Raw genomic sequence first — 13,942 nt, 5'->3', positions numbered from 1 at the left:
CATATTAAGCTCAATACATTTCTCTTTGGTAATAACAGACAGAAATTTCAGTTATAATAAACCATTTCCGACTCTTTATGTCTACCACTAGACATTCTAAAACAGGATAGGCTGAGAAAAACAAGTTGGTGTGTTTGAAGATATTTCAGGCAATTGTTGTTTATAAGAAGATCATCTACATCACAATTTTCTATAAATATTTTTAAATTAAATAAGTTCTATGTTTTAGGATTTTTTTTTTAACCTCAGGTTTTTTTTTTTCTGGTTTTATCTAAGAGACTCCCTCTTCAAGTGTCTTGAATTCTTGTAGAAGTTGATGCCACATTTCCCCATGTGTGATAGTATCTATCAGGAAGTCTCACCATGGGCAAGAATAAGTATTCTTGGTGCTTTAGATAGGAGGATATACAAATAATTTCTGGCTCTGTTGATGAAAGTGGGGGTTGGTGCAAAAGATCCCATTAAGACTCAGAATTATCTGTAGTTATTCTAAGTATGGACTCGGTAAACTAAAATGTGCATAATTGCTATGTGTTGTTCAAATAGTGGCCAGACTAAGACGTTTTTATTAACAGAAAAAGTCATGAACTTAGTTCTGAATTCTTTTCACTATTCTAAGAATTCTAGCCTGGAATCTTGTTTTCTTGAATCAATATCCTCCAGCCCTCAAGTCCCCCAGGGGATACGTGGAAAGCCAAGATGGAACCTAGTTGGATGCCAGCCTTCACACACAGTACAGCCAGGGATGTTCCCAAGTGGGAGGTGGGTAGGGTACCAGAACATGTTAAGCTCAGTGCTTGTAACCACTCTCTGTAGATCATGGTGTGTGGCGCAAAGATGCAATATGAAATGCCAGTCTGCAGAACTTTTCACAAAAGGTCTTCCTTAAATCCCAGTTATAAGAATTTCATAATAAAATAGATATCCAAGTGCATCTACACACTTGGCTTTACTGTTTCCAGATGTTCTTTATAGTGATGGTGATAACGATTGCATAGACTAGCATTTTCGAAGTATTGTCATTTACAAAAACTACATGAGGCAGATATTTACCAGGATTTGGCTATTAGACCTTAGGTAATATAGAGTTGATACCATTATGAGCATTGTTGCTCTCTACTACTTGGAGACTTATGGTGGTTTCCTGTTGAACTCAGAATAAATTTCAAACACCCACAACATCCCCTCCATGTTCCAGATGACGTGTAATAATCTACAACCTAATGCTATAACTATGCTTTAATAATCTATAGTCATGCAGTAATAAAATGGGTTTGTAGTTTGCTTTTTTCATATTTAGTTTGTTTTTATTGAAACTATAGTATTGGACATTTTTTCTATGCAGACATATTTTGTAGCAATAGCTTAAATGATGTGAAGTATTTTGCTCATATGGGCATGCTATCATTTATTAAATTAAACTCCTATTATTCAACAGTTAGATTGTTTCCAATGTTTAAAATTGAACATTTTTGTAGATAAAACTATTTTTTCATCTTTAATCATTTTCTCAGGATAAATTAATAGAAGTAGAATTACTAAATCAGTAGGTATTCACATTTTAAGGCCCTTCAGAAAGGATATGCAAATTTATACAACTGTGAACAGTGTTTCAAGCCTGAACAGTATTTGAGACTGTCCGTTTTTTGATTCCTTCACCAAATCTGATTTTTATCAGTATTTTTGGTGTTGGAAAATTTGGTACAGGAGAAATAGTATTTCTTTTACTTTGCCTGTCTTTGATTACTAATTAGGCTTGAATACTCTTTTTTTGATTTTTGACCATTGGTAATTCTTCTGTGAATTGCCTATTTTTCACTTCTTTTGCTGGGAAATCCACCTTTTTTTTTCTTTCTTTTTTTTTTTTTTCTTTTTTTTCAGACAAGGCCTACTCTGTTGCCCAGGCTGGAGTGTAGTGGTGCAATCACAGCTCACCGCAGCCTTGACCTTCTGGGCCCAAGTAATTCTCACACCTTAGCTTCCCAAGTAGCTGGGACAACAGGCATGTGCCACCGTGCTTGGCTAATTTTTTAAATTTTTGTAGAGACAGAATCTCTCTGCATTTCCCAGGCTGGTCTCCAACTCCTGGGCTCAAATGATCCTCCCATCTCAGCCTCCCAAAGTATTGGAATTACAAGCGTTAGCCACTGTGCCCACCTTCTTATTGTTTCATATGAGCTCTTCATGTTAAAAAAGGCACCAATGTATTATTTTTTCCCATGTTTTTTCACTTTTGTAGACTGTTAGATAAGAGCAAATAAAACATATTAACAAAAGTATGATGGGAAAAATATTTTCTTTTGAATTGGCTAGTTATCTAAAGACCAAGAATTTGTTTATACACAGCAGAATATTATAGTATTTTTGTAGTCAGGATTCTGGCAGGAAAGAGATGGCATACTTAAACTGGGTAAACTGAGGAAAGTTTAATAATGGTACTATTTACAAAATTTTGAGTAGAATGTAGGGTAACACAAGGAATAGTGGAACCACCCCCCGCCCCCTACAACACACAAGCATAAGTAATGCAGTGTACTTATCGCCCTTGGGCTCTTGTCCTCTCTTTTTACCCGAAAGGGACCAGGGAGAAGTAGATACCAAAACCCGGAAGGAGAGAGTCAGATGAAAAAGTTCACCTCTATTGTGGGATGCAGCCATCCCCAAGAAGACTCCACCAGAAAAGAGACAAAGGAATAAATGTTCCAATTTTATTCTCTCTCCCCTTCCTTTGACAAAACCCAAGTGGAAACAGCAGAGCAAGAAAAGCCTTTGATAGAGTCCATAGAGATCAGCCTCCGAGAACACGGAGCAAGGTGGAAAGGGTAGAGTATAAATCTGCAGGAACAGATGGTTTCAACACAATGGGCTATAACTGTGATTCTGAAATTGCTCTCAATTCTCCAGCCTGGCCATTAAACTGTTATTTAGCATGGGATCCTCATCTGTAACATGAGGGCGACCATAGTAACCGCCTCATCTGGTTATGCTGATAATCAAAAGAGTGAAGGAACTTGCATAGTCTTGGCATGGAGTGTCTAGATGCAGTTGTTGGGAGGAGGGAGTGTAAGGAAGTTGAAATGTTTCCCTTCAATTATTTTTTTTTTGCTCTTTCCCTTTTTTTCTCTCCTTTAATGATCCCAATTTCTGTCCTAGCCTGGGTGCTGGTTGAGATTCAACTAGGTACCAGCAGTGTAAATTACCAGGTGTCAACCCTCTTTCTTTCCTTCAACCTCAGCTGGACCGCTCATGGCAATGGCTCCCACACAGCATCCAGACAGACCTGTGTCTCTCCCTAGGGGTCTACACCTCTGATCAGTGGCCCAGGGGAGGCTCTGGGGTACCCTGTGCCACGTCCCCAGAAACTTGATCATGTTCCCCCAGCCTAGGCTGGTTGTGTACACCCAGGGAATATTTCCTAGAGATATCTTCATTTGCCCAGAGAAATTATGAGATACAGTGAATGCATTCCCCAAGAGGAAGCTTTTTTTTGTTATTACAGTAACCATATGAAATGCGTCTTTAGTATCTATCTACAGATTCTAGTTTTAATGTTCTCTTTCTAGATAAAGATAAAACAATCATTAACCAATGAAATAAATATGTGGAGAAGTTTGTGTATGGAGTATGCAATAACAAACAGATTTATATGCACTCTTGAGATGTTTTTAGGTAATAATTTGCAACAAAAAGTATATCTTTTTATGAAACATTAGTGGAAGAATTTCCCAATCAAAACTAGAGGAAAAAGGTTAAGTATATAATTGTAAGCAAACAACAATAACAACAACAAAAACTTCTTGGGAGTCTTTAGTTGTCTGCAAATTGGGTGCCCCAATTTTGCTGTTAATTATTAGTTTTTGGTTTTGCTTTTGTGTTTACTTTTTGAGACAGGGTCTCACTCTGTCACACAGGTTGGAGTCCAGTGGTGTGATCATGACTCACTGCAGCCTCAAACAGCTGGGCTCAAGTAATCCTCCTGTCTCAGCCTCCTGAGTAGCTGGGACTACAGACATGTGCTGCCACTGAGTCTGGCTAATTTTTTGTAGAGACTTTGCTATGTTGCCCAGGCTGATCTTCAACTCCTGGGCTCAAGCAAACTGCCAACCTCAGCCTCCCAAAGTGCTGAGATTATAGGTGTGAGTCACCACACTCAACCAGTTATTAATTTTGAATGAAATAAGAATAATTCCATATACAATTATTACCATTTTATACTCATATGAAAGCACCACAGTTGTATGTGCTGGGTATTGATCCAAGACACTGATATCTCGCCTGAGTTGGTCTTTGAAAAGGAATAAATTCTGCCTGATGAGTGGTAGCATAATGTGACCCTGCATCCAAAGAGGCATCCTTCCATTTGCTTGATGGAGATTTTAGCTTATTCTCTTAAGTTAGTCCTGGTGTATGAGCCTATAACATTTTTATAGGGTTGGTAAAAAGTATTGTTTAGTTTGATAGTATAATTTATACTGTAATTTACTGACAGAATAAATATTGCAGCTGTATGTCTGGTATACCTATTACACAGTGGAAAATGTAAATCGTATAGGTAGCATTACTGATGAAGTTATTTTGGCTTTAAATTTAGAGTGATATTTCTGATTTGAATCAATGATTCCAGAGCTCGGAGAGGCGTCTAGTAGATCGAAGTAGCTCTTGAAAAATTACGTATCTCCCTAAGTCTACCATGAGTGGTGTCCTGGAGCCAGCTCATGCTGGCTTGTGAGAGATAATTGCTACATTTTTGGGAATTTTGTGAGCTAATTGTTAAATATAGCTGCTATTAAGAATTAAATTATATAATTGGCTGGGCGTGGAGGCTCACGCCTGTAATCCCAGCACTTTGGGAGGCCAAGGAGGGCAGATCACCTGAGGTCAGGAGTTCGAGACCGTCCTGGCCAACATGGCGAAACCCCGTCTCTACTAAAAATACAAAAATTAGCTGGGTTTGGTGGCGGGCAGCTGTAATCCCAGCTACTCAGGAGGCTGAGGCAGGAGAATCACTTGAACCTGGGAGGCGGAGGTTGCAGTGAGCTGAGATCGCGTCACTGCACTCCAGCCTGGGACAGAGTGAAACTCTGTCTCAAAAAAAAAAAAAGGATTAAATTATATAATCTTATAATTATATGAATTATATTAAAAACAAAGCTAAAAATATGAAAACTGATCATGTTCTAAATATTTTACTTTATTTTATTGGTTTCTATCCTCTTGAGGTTACTCACATTTATTACATCTGCATGGTAGAAATACTACATAATGATGTGCTATTGTATGTCTTTTCCCATTCCTACATTAAATTATATCACATTGGTAGCTTGAAATTGGCCAGGGAGAGAGTATTTACACTATGGAAATAGGCAAATGCCTTATTTATTGTTTGGTTGATTGTCTAAACTTGAGAAAAGACATGGAGAAAATATTAATAATATAGATGAAAGTTAAAAGTGTGTTGTCTCTACAGATATTAGACTATTAATAGCACAAAGAAATTAGAAAATAGCTTTACAGTAATCAAAAGATATTATATGATTCTTCAAGGAAATCACTTACATCATTGATAAATGAGCGAAGCTCTAATATATGTCTTTGTTATTTCACTTTTATCTTATTGACAGAAATGAAAATAACAATCAACATTCACACGGAATGTTTGTCAATGGAGTGAATGACTTCTTGCTAAATCAGATAGTAATCAAACATTTATTTGAAGTCTGATTTTATAACACTATCATTGGTAATAGAATTATAAAAACTGATAGTGGATTTTTTCAGAAATAGTATGTCACAGAAGTATATGTGTAAAAAAATTTTAAGTAAATTGTATATTTTGTTATTTTTTGTAAATTGTGTTATACATTATTTGTATCAATTTTTGATAAATGTGAATATGTGTGTATATGTATACTTCTGTCCCCAGGAGGCTAGCTGTTAAACAATTACCACTACACAATTGTTTGGATATTATTCAAATTCTGGTGATGTCTGCTACTTTGGTCCCAACATACCAGTTTTAGGTTTGTGAGGCCCCACAAGGAGATGAAGTTTTGCTAATAATTTTTTGACCTCAGAAACATCATGAAGACATTTAGGCAGGATTATCATGGTAGCATTTTAGCTTCAACATCAATTACTTTTTTTTCTTGAGAGAAGTTGTTTATGAATTATTCTTAGTATTTAGATTTCTGTGGATAGTAAAGTGAAAGTGAAGAGTTTTACCTTTACTCAGATTAAGAAAAATATGACCTTTATTTATATGACCAAAATATGACCAACCATTTAGGGTTTTGTTCTTTTTGCTGTTGTTGTTAATGATTCTCTGCATAATTCATTCAACAAATGTTAAAATAATGAATTTTTATATTTTATAGCTGCATCATAATTGTAGATACTTAAATACATTAGATATAGGTACAGATAAAAAATAGATATAGAGATATAGGCAGACAGACAAAATGACATTGTATGGTCTTCAGAGTGAAGAGCGTTCAGTTTGGACAGTGGAAAACTATGGTATATTCAGATGACCCTTAGAAGATAAAGGGTTTCACAATTATATCACACAAGGACTTAACAATGAAACAGTCAGCCTGCAGAAATGAACACTTAGAAGGCCATGGGAGGTATTTCCAATATCTGCAAATATCGGCAGATTTTTTTTTTTTTTTAATGTTGGAGAAAGACTGGACTTATTCTGGGTGGTTTCAGAGGGCTTACCAAACCCCAATGGGTGGAAGCTTTAGGGAATTGAATTTGTCATGATGCAAGAAGAATTATAAAATAGCTAAAATTGTTCAAAATTAAATGTGGCCTGTTGAGAAGGCGGTGATTTCTTCATCATTAGAAGTCCTCAGGCAGGGATGATAGTTGCTATAGATGGGATTCAGATGACCTCTGTTCTTACCCTTCCAGTTCTATAATTCTGTAAGTACCTGACTTCTCACCTGTATATTAAACCCAAAGCAGTAGCCAGCCCTTGTCAGTGTGTCTGCACAGTTGAAAACTGGCTGAACATGTTGGTTCAGAAATTTAAGGACTGAAATTAGTTTTTTAAATATGATACAGGTAACTTAAAAGTACTACTTTTAAATGAGCGAATTCAGGGAAAATCTCATTGGAACAAATACCCTTACAAAGAAGTGCTCGCTATAACAAAATGTTTCTGTATACTGGAAATAGCACGTAGCACAAAAGCTTTATGATCTATTAACAGTACGTAACATATTATTGCATGCTTATACTATTGGTACTATTGCTTGATCACAGATACCCTGTTGTCCATTCTTTTTTCAATATACTTATAACCAAAAATAAAGGCAGGGCAGAGAAGTAACATTCAAAACTGCTGTTTAAACTGAGTTGCCACTGGCAAGCTATTTCAGTTAATATCCACATGAAATTGCTTACAGCATAAGAATTGAGTGTTTTTTTTCTCCTATTTTTTAAAATACATCATCCCCTCTAGGGGCCAATTATAGCCCCCCAATCAGTGTTTTACTTGAGAAAGTTCATAGATCAAATGAATAAAAATGAAACTTGACTGGCACTCTGGAATATTAATTAGGCTTGGCTACGTAGCTATATAATAACTGTGTGCCGAAAGGATTTGTGTTGATTAGCAATGCTAATCAGATTTCTAAAGTTTCTGCTCCCCAGAGAAAAGATACTGCCATCTTAAGCTATTATGGATTAGATGTTTATATTTTAACCCCCTAATTAACTATTCTTGATTTTTATAAGACAGCTGAAATTTTTGAATTTTAATTGCATTTTTACAGAAAAAAAAAATTATTTCCAGAGACCAGAAAACTCACATGAATATCTTGATTTTAATCCTTGAATCAGCTTAGAATATAAATTCCAAAGAAACACAGTATATGAAAAGAAACATGAGAAAAACTTTTGAAGTATATCATTGTCTTGAATTTAAATTCCAAAACTGTGCTCAAGAAAGGGCCTCTTGGTACCCACTTTATGAGAATGTATCACCATCGCCTGCGAAAGTCCAGGAGAAAGTGCTCTGCTTTTTTTCGTTTTGTTTTGTTTTGTATTTGTTTTTTAAGCAACAGGAAAAGAAAAGAGAAATACTCTAAGTTAAATGAATGGATAAAATTTGCTAGAACCTTAAAACACCACTGTCAGACAATCTCATCCTGGGGTCCGGGCTACTGGCCCAGAGGTTCATGGCTGCAGTAATGGGACTACTACTTGGAGCAGCTCACCAAGGGAAAAACAAACTTCATGTTTTCTCCCCAAATCAAAATTAAAAGACAGAAGAATATGCAAGGAAATGACATAGTCAAGGAATTAGAACATTCTCCCTCAAGTTACATAGAGGAAGCAGGAGCTAAAACAAGCAGAGATAAAAACAGGGCTTCTAAAGATCTGGCCAGCAACCTAGTCAACTCTAAAAGATCTGGAAATTTGAAGAAGTGGTTGTGATATTATTACATCTCTCTTCTTAGGTTTGTTTCTCTTCATTGCAAATTGACTGTTTAGGGACTGGGCCTCAGAAATAGTTTATCTTTAGTTTCTGCAAACTGGGAAAATGCCTCATTTCCACAAAATCTACCCTGGACCAAAATAATTTGTGAACACATGGAGTTGCTTATAATGGAGAGTCACGAGAGCACATTTGCTTCCAACGTGGTGCATTGCTCTTGGTCACAAGGGCTGATGGGAGGTGAGTAAGTGTGGAGAAAAGAGCAAAAAGACATGGCCATTATTTGGGGGAAAATTCAAGGAACATCCTTCTGGCTAGGTCCATAGCATACTTTTTTAATATTTAGAAGTCAGCAGAGTGTATCTCTTAAGAAATGGTTTAACTGAATGCTAATTTGGGGTCCAGCAGGATCCTAGGCTATACGGTTTATAAAAACAACCAAACAAACCACCAATCCATGCATGTACCTATAGGTAAACATCCTGAATATTGACATGGAATTGCATAGTACTGAGATTACACACATACAAATAAACATTACAATGGAAGATGATGGGTGAATCCAAATTTCTTTGTCATTTTTGTCATTGTTAACAGCCATGTGATGGTGAAGGTAGTCATGATTCATCACTTTTCAACTGACAGTAAAAATCTTATCCATCTCACAGTAATTTAAATAAGAGGGAAGCTCATTCATCTCTTCTGCAGGGTTAGAGTGAGTATTTGACTATGGGAATTTAGCATTTACCCTTCATGGGTCAATGGATAGGTGAGTCTTAAAACCTCTTTAGATGAAGATTATTTTAATAGGAACTTCCTCCAGCCCCCTGCCTTTCAAAGGCCCAAAGCAATATTCCATATTTCTTAGAAGAAAATAAGGTCTCATGTGGGGAAAGTACAGATAAACAATATCATTCACATGGAAATCAGCACCTGAAGTTAATAAAAAGGTGATTTTTTTTTTCTGGGTGAAAAAGAGATGAAACTGATTTTTGATGGTATTAAAGGCCAGGAATTTTATTTTAAAAATTGCCATTTGTCAGGTGCTAAATTACAGTTTTTATACCATAAAAATGAAGTTGTTAAACCTTGCATCAAAAGAAGAGTATCATCTTTTAATGTTTAATAATCATTTTTGTATTGTGAGCGCTTTGCTGCTAATTGGAGAAATCATCACATGTATCTTAGCTGAAGGAGATTTTTAAATTTTATAAAAGATGTGTAACATTAGTTACTCACATACATATGTGAGTACACATGCCGACAGATAGGTGAGTAGATAGATATGTGTGTGTTTGCATTATATAGGCCTATATTCCTTTGACTTACATAGGTATAAATCATAGTGGTTTAGGGAGCTAAAATGCCTATCAGCAGTTAAAATATATATAATTAGCAATTTATATTCTCAGTTGTGTAAAGACAAAAGTGATCTCCTCAATGTCAGGTGGGTGTGGAAAGCAAACCTTTGAGGGTTTTGGCTTTACCTTTCATTCAGCAGATGAGAAATAGGAGATCCAGATGGATGCCCATGATTATACAGCCAGAGAAGAGAGCCAGGCCCAGCCAAGGTCTTCTGTCCTCATCTCTCTCCCAGTGATTGTGTGGAGAGATGTCAGAGATGGGACATGTAACCGTATCTTTTTTCTTAACGAACTTCCATTTCTTTTCACTCTCCCATTAAATCTCAGCTTTCTTTAAAACCTTCAAAACTTATTTATTTATTTTAGGTACCTTCTATTTCCATTGCTTCCTACTCCTTCTCTGCTACTTCTTTTCTGGTACTTTGGGCTCCAAACAAGGTTGACTTCTTTCAGGAGTCCCTTCTTGCTGTCCTGCCACTGTTCCCTGGGCCCAGTAGAGCCTGCTGGTCTCCTTCACATGAAGAAGTTCCTTATGGCTTTAAAGCCAGCCCAGGTCTTGCCTACTCCGTAAAGACTTCTAGGATTACATGGAAATCTTAGAAGTGAGAACAGAAACTGTATTTACTGACATATTACTGAGAGCAAAGTCAAAGGAACCCCTAACTTGGGCCAGTGTGTTGGTTTTTGGGAAAAGATGAGAATTGATCAAGTCAAAGCTTCCGGAGCTCAGTATCAGGCCTGGTATGTTTGTTTTTTGGATGCCGCCATTTGAAACAGGTAGAAGAAGTAGAGCATTTGGCAAAAATTAAGTGAAATAAAATCTTTTTTTTTTAAAGGTGCGTTCTGTTTGTATAGTATACTTATGTAGCTCTGGCAACAGCTTCTCTTTCCTGGATTACAGAAATATTTATTTGATTATAGACTGAATTCAAATTTGAGTACTTTACTCTCATTTGCAGATTATAAAGTAAGAGATTGTTCAGAGGTTAAGTAACTCATTCACTGTCCTACAGAGGATTTGGGCAAAGCCTACTCAGCAGACTCGCTTCTCCATCTGGGCATCTTTTTATTCTCCTGCACTCAGGGCAAGCTCCAGTTAAAATTATGAAGTGAGCCAGGATGGTGGCTCACATCTGTAATTCTAGCACTTTGGGAGGCCAAGGTGGAAGGATCGCTTGAGCCCAGGAGTTCAAGACCACCCTAGGCAACATAGTGAGACTCTGTCTCTACAAAAAATTTAAAAATTATCTGAGCATGGTGGCGTGCACCTGTAGTCCCAACTGCTCAGGAGACTGAGGTGGGAGGATCTCTTGAGCCTAGGAGGTCGAGGCTGCAGTGAGCTGTGATCATGCCACTGTACTCCAGCCTGAGTGACAGAGTGAGACCGTGTCTCAAAGAAAAAAAAAATCATGAAGCAAGTTATCATTATCACTCATATAATTAACTAGTGTTTACTGAATATTTACAAGGTGCCAGGTACTTTGCTAAGCATTTTTCATATGTAACCTCATTTAATCCCTTTGAAATAAATATTATCGTTCCTGTTTTGTAGATAAGAAAATAAACAGGGAGGCTGTTTAATATTATGCAGCCAATAAATGGAAGTGAGTTTTGAACTCAGGTCTCTCTGGCCCCCAAAGCCTTTCTCTCAGCCACTAAACTATTCATCTGGGTAACCAGTTGGCTTGGGTGTTTGATGTCTTCTAATCTACCAACCTCCTTCCTTTTCTCTATGACATTTTTCTCTCTTCCCTCCAGTGTTAGATATCCTGATGACCTCCCTCCTTCCAAATAAAAATCTCCAGATTTTTTTTATTTACACCAAGATTTTTATGTCTTTACACTTCCCAAGGGTAATTGCACATCACTTTTAAGCAAAAGAAATTTCAAAACTAAATACAGAATTTTAATCAATAAGTCAGACAGGCACTAGGAGGTTCAGTGGTGTATTAGGAGCCTATCCTGATTTCTCTGAAATGACATTATGTAGTGGCACCTTCTTGTTTGTACGGTGAGTCTGAGAGAGCTCCTTTTTTGAGGTGAATTATAGCCAGGGGGACCACCTATGCAGTTGCATTTCGATCTGATACATTTTGAAAGATAGGTATGTTTCAAATGAATTCAGCAATGCATACCCAGAAAATTACTTAATAGCAAATGAGTTATTGCTTCACTTGTTACATAGTAAATCATTATGATAATAAATCTTTTTTTTTTTTTTTGAGACGGAGTGATAATAAATCTTTAGTGTGGTTGCTGAAAGCTTGAGCTTGGGGTGTCGAGCAAGGGAAGAGTAAACAACCATGCCTCACAAGGCAGTACAAACTTGAGTTACAAACTTATACTTCCCAGAGAAACCAAACCAGCTCCCATATTGATACTACTAGGGGCTAGACAGAACAAATTAAAACCAAAAATGTTAGAGTGGACGCAGAGTTAAATGTGGGCGATTGAAAACATGCATTTTTCTTCACTGTCTTCTGAAACCCAATAAACATAACCATAAATGGATCTAAAAAGACATAAACCTACGAGGACAAAGAGGAGCAGAAAAGAGATGACCCTGAACAAGATAGGTCAGCAAACTTTTGGAAGAAGGAAAATGGATGAGTAATAACTGACTTGGCTGAGTAGAGAAAGGTGAGCCCTTACTGCAGGCAGGAGGAGAAGCCAACAAGAGGGAACCAGTCCTCACAGCAGAGCCACTGGTCCCCTCAGGAAGTGAGGCACCTAGTACCTCTGCACAGGAAGTGTTCAAGTACAGCTGAAAGTAAGAGGATTGGTTGAAAACCTATAAAAAGCAGTCAGAGCACCAAGATCTCTCCTGCTTCTCTCTCAGAAGGTGAGAAACTCTCCCCGACCCATCGGAGACATGAGCCTTACTCTCTGGGGTAACTGAAACAGAGAGGTTCCAGTCTCAGGGACACCCAGCCCAGCACAGGAAAACCAAAGGGCCAAAAACAAAGGCACCGAGTGAGAACTGGACCCTCACTCGCAGGGTTGGAATTGTTGAACTCCAATGGAGTTCACCAATGGAGAAGTTGAACCCTCAGTTTCCTTCCCCTGCTCACCTTGTAGAATGCTGATAGTCATCCTTAGACTCTTATAACACCACCTTTCCCATGTCTCCAATTAGCAGAAAATTACAGGGTTCTTCTCTGGAGAAATGAGCTGGTCCACTAGAAAAGGCCTCCAGATTTTGACATTGATGTTCTCCAGCAAAATGACTCCTTCTCAGCCTAACATACCCTAAATCAATAAATCTCACCTATGCATACAGAGCATCCAATCAGCTTTTTAGTGTCCTTCTTTTAAATAACAACTGACAGCCAAGGATTACCAGGTATTTGAGGAAAGCCTTCAATATGAAAGATAGATAATAAAGAAACAGGATTGGGAGAAGGAACTCTGGAAAAATAAAAGCAATGTATACAGCAACATAAAACTTGGAGAAAAAAAATCCCCTCAACAACATAAGATACTACAATTGTGCAGCAGGAAAAGGATGCCACAGAGAAGAGACAAAGACCAAGAAAGAGCTCTTGGAAATTAAAAAATGTGGTGACTGAAATTAAAAAATCAACAGAAGGTTTAGAAGAGATAGTTGAAATCTACCAGTTGTTTTCAGGCAGTACACAGAGATCAAACAGGATAGAAAAGATTAATGAGAAAATTAGAGGTAGAACCAGAAAATTCATTCTCTGGTTAACAGGAGTAGCAGAAGAAGAACAGACAAATGAGAAAGGGAGGAATTATCAAATAAATAATACAAAAATAATTCCTCATAAACAAAGGATATGAACTGCCAGATCAAAAGGGCTAAGTAACCCACACACAACGAACATAAAAAGATCACACCAAAGTAAATGACCATGACATTTTAGAAGATTCTAATCATTTTCAGAAACAATAAAAGGGCATCATATACCAGGAACTGGAGTGACATCAGTTTTCTCAATAATAACTCAACAAGTTAGAAAATGATCAAGCCATGTGTAGACTTCTAAGTCCAGCCAATTTATGCAGCAAGTCATAGTTTTCATTCTCTCATATTCAACTTTAAAAACTGCATCTCCTATGTACTGCTTCTTGGGAAGCTCCTGGAGGATTTGCTCCAGCAAAATGAGAAGAT

General features: G+C 37.2%; 1 protein-coding gene across 1 annotated transcript in view; it reads left to right on the top strand.

The window, feature by feature from the left end:
* POU6F2 (POU class 6 homeobox 2) overlaps positions 1-13,942 on the top strand; it is a 479,743-nt gene that overhangs the window by 113,524 nt on the left and 352,277 nt on the right. The window lies entirely within an intron of this gene.

Source organism: Hylobates moloch, unplaced genomic scaffold (genome assembly GCF_009828535.3).
Source record: "Hylobates moloch isolate HMO894 unplaced genomic scaffold, HMol_V3 SCAFFOLD_1, whole genome shotgun sequence".
In the NCBI taxonomy this organism is placed as follows: Eukaryota; Metazoa; Chordata; class Mammalia; order Primates; family Hylobatidae; genus Hylobates; species Hylobates moloch.
This window is presented reverse-complemented; position numbering and strand designations above follow the sequence as displayed.